This window comes from Elephantulus edwardii, unplaced genomic scaffold, assembly GCF_000299155.1.
Source record: "Elephantulus edwardii isolate Elephantulus edwardi_28Jun2011 unplaced genomic scaffold, EleEdw1.0 scaffold00019, whole genome shotgun sequence".
In the NCBI taxonomy this organism is placed as follows: Eukaryota; Metazoa; Chordata; class Mammalia; order Macroscelidea; family Macroscelididae; genus Elephantulus; species Elephantulus edwardii.
In genome coordinates this window covers 26,315,179-26,318,817 of record NW_006399769.1, presented here as the reverse complement: position 1 = coordinate 26,318,817, position 3,639 = coordinate 26,315,179, and the positions used below count along the sequence as shown (strand labels likewise).

General features: G+C 36.5%; 1 protein-coding gene across 4 annotated transcripts in view; it reads left to right on the top strand.

Moving 5' to 3' along the window:
* LTBP1 (latent transforming growth factor beta binding protein 1) overlaps positions 1-3,639 on the top strand; it is a 687,127-nt gene that overhangs the window by 409,748 nt on the left and 273,740 nt on the right. The window lies entirely within an intron of this gene.

Sequence of the window (3,639 nt, the reverse complement as noted above, 5' to 3'; positions counted from 1 at the left end):
TTCAAAATTGGGAAAGGTTATATGCCAGAGATGTGTCCTTTCTCCATACATGACATGCAGAACAAATCATCCGAGAGACTGGAATGTAGGAGGAGGAATGTGGTATCAGGATTGGAGGAATGTGGTATCAGGATCGGAGGAATGCTTCAGCAACAGTCTGAGTTATGCAGATGACAAAACCCTGCTTGCTGAAACTGAGGAGGACTTGAAACACTTACTCAATAACATTGGATAAATTCTGGCTCATAGTGACCTCTGAAGCTGTAAATCACAGAGTGAGTCACTTTTTCTAAACTCCTTGCAACAAAATGGCAGATAATTACTTGTTTGGAATCCTGTATACTTGAATAAGACACAGAAAAATGACAAGCTGAACCAAGTAAGACAAGTGTAACTGTTTCAGTCTGAGGACTTTTCATTATCTCTGCATGATAAATAGAAATCTAATCACCAACAGGCTTTTCTGCATATAGAAAAAATTATCTCAATACAGTTGTAGGACACAGACATTGAAGAAGTAGAGTGTTTTTAAAAAATCATTTTAGGAATAATCTGGTATCTGTAATGATAGCAGTTGAGCTGATGGGCACTTGAATCTTCTTCCCTCTATATAAGCCTGACCCTTGAACACATCCTGGGAAATAAGTATTAATTTTATTTACATACCATTCAGTACTAGAATTTATCGTGAGATTTTGATCATTTTGCAGTAAGTAATGTTAAAGGGAATTGTTACATCAGAATAGGATCCTAAGCCACTGCCATCAAGTTGATTCTGACTCAGAGTGACTGACCCTTCACTGGATTTCCAAGGCTATAAATCCTTATGGGAGGAGATTGCCCGTCTTCCTCCTCTTTGCAAGCCTCTGGTAGACTTGAGCCAATGATCCTCACTTAGCAGCACAACACGTAACACACCACACTCTCAGAACCCTTCATAATCCTAATGATACTTCAATATTGCTATTATTAATTATTTTGTAACTAGAATCCTAAAACACATATTCATGACTTTGATCAACTTCCTATTGAAATATATGTCACTGTAGAGTTGAACAAAATAAGACAGTCCACATGTAATCATTGCTTTAGAAAGGATGTCAAGTAGAGGCATAAGTTTCATGCTTAAGGTTTTTCCCCTCTTTGTATGTTACTCTAAAACCCTTTTTTGTCTTAGTATAACATTTAAAATATCATTTCATAAACTAAAGTAGTTGCCTGGAATTCCTTGAAACCCATGGTTTGGCTTCAGCCAGCTTTAAACAAATATACTCTCAGAATCAATGTGGATCCATTTCCAGCCTTTAATGCCCTAGTCACAGTAGATACTTTGTAACATCAATACCCTGAAATATCAGAGGATTATGGTTGTATCAGGTACCCCAAATGCCTAACGTTGTTTTAATTACTCTAATAAAAGAAAGCTGGGTGGATTAAAAAAAAACCATACAAAAAACCCAGCACCCAAACCCATGCTTATAAAGAATGTTCTATTGAAGCCAAAGCAAATTTTTTACAAGTTCCTTTAGAAAATCTGGAAGCATTTAAGTGTTTTCCTTTCCTTATGAGACAATGCCTGCTAGCCTGCCAGTGCTCCATTGTACAATAGTCTCCTATATGACAATGGGCCTTTAGAGAAAGTTGATCAAGTACGTAGCTAGCTTTGGTTGCATGAGTGATGGAGCTCAGAGATTTGGAACATTGTTGTCATTTGGTGAATAGAAAGAAACATATTCAGTGTTATAGTACATAGACAATGAATAGCTCTCATGAGGTTTTCTAATTACATTTGAAGCTATATTTGATCCCAAGACTAGAAGAATACTATTTTGCATGAGAGGTAGGTAGGGACCTTGGTGACAGTTGATATGCCTGTATATCATAGTGAAGAGTTTGATAATAGGAACAAAGAGTGACAAGAGCAGTTAAGATTAACACAGCTCACTCTGTATAGTCAGAGCTTTCTCTGTAAGTGACCTCATTCTGCTTCTAGGAAAAAGAAGTCAGTCCATGGTTTCAAACAATGATTCACATTTTTCATTCACTCAGAGCCTGATGTAACTGTTTGTAACAGTTCTTAATTATTGTTATAATTATGTTTCTTTTCTTAATAAAATTTTTTAGTTTAATTGTGATTTTAATGAAAGTTTAAAGAGAAGTTAGATTTTCATTCATTCATTTTTGTATATTTTACCCCCTCTGCTTCTCTTCCCCTCCCCTAGTTCACTTTTCCCCCCAATATTCATTCATTGTTGCACAATTACCTCCCCCCCCAGTCCTCTTTGCAATGTACCTCTTATTCTGGGATATTGTCATATGTATAATACCTAATTATATATTCCTTTTAAATAGTTCTTTGTTTCATCTGTTCCCACAGTGTTCATTATCTATCCATCGTTACCCTATTCTTCTCCAAATCCCCCATGGCAGACATGCTTTATAACAGTGGTGCTGTGCAGTATTTGTCCTTTAGTGACTGAGATGTTTCACTCAACATGATGTCCTCCGGGGTCATCCATGTTATATAATGTTTTATGGGTACATTGATTTTTCAGTGTTGCATAATATTCCATTGTATGAATGTATCATCATTCTTCTATCCATTCATTTGTTGATGGGCACTTGGGTTGCTTCCATCTCCTTGCTGTTGTAAATAATGCAGTAGTAAACATGGGTGTACATATATCTGTTTGGTGGCAGTTCTGATTTCTTCAGGGTATATTTCCACTAGTGAAATTGCTAGGTCAAATGATATTTCTGTTTGAGAAAGTGCCAGACCGCTTTCTATAGTAGTTGCACCATTTTACATTCCCCATTTTACACTCCCACCAGCAGTGAATAAGGGTTCCAATCTCTCCACAACTTCGCCAGTATTTATTATTTTCTGTTCTGTTAAACTTTGCTGTTTTTGCTGGGGTGAGATGATACCTTACCGTTGTTTTTATTTGTGTCTCTCTAATAGCATTATGTTTCTGTTTTTAAAGCAGAGTTTCTACATGACAGAGTACCACAAGGTTTTGTGCAAAAACACTGGCTTGCCTTGCAGGTTGAGATGATAGATAGATGATAGATAGATAGATAGATAGATAGATAGATAGATAGGAGCATAGCAATTGTATGGGTCAGATAGTTTATGAGACACTGTACAGTGTGGGTAGATTGACCATAATGTGATTTTTTTTAAATTATTTGTCGTTAAGGCATGAAAGATCCACATCTCTATTTTGTTGTTAAATACTGAGGATTTATGCCTATTGATGAATAATGTACTATAATTATTCATAATATTCTGGAAAGTACCCATATAAGAGCCAAGAACAATTTTGGGGAGGGAGAATTGCTTTTTTGCGTTTACTGGTTAACAGGAAGACCATTATGGTTTTATAGTTAAATTGGTTCGCTAATCTATATGCAGAACAGATTATTTGGGAGGCTGGGCTTTCTGAGGAGGAAGATGACATCAGATTGGAGGAAGACTCATCAACAACCTACATTATGCAGAGGCACAACCTTCCTTGTTGAAAACTGAGAAGGACTTGAAGCATTTGCTGTAGAATGTCAAGGACTGTAGTCTTCAATATGCATTGAAGCTCAACATCAAGAAGACAAAGATTCTCACCACTAGGTCAATTGGCAGCA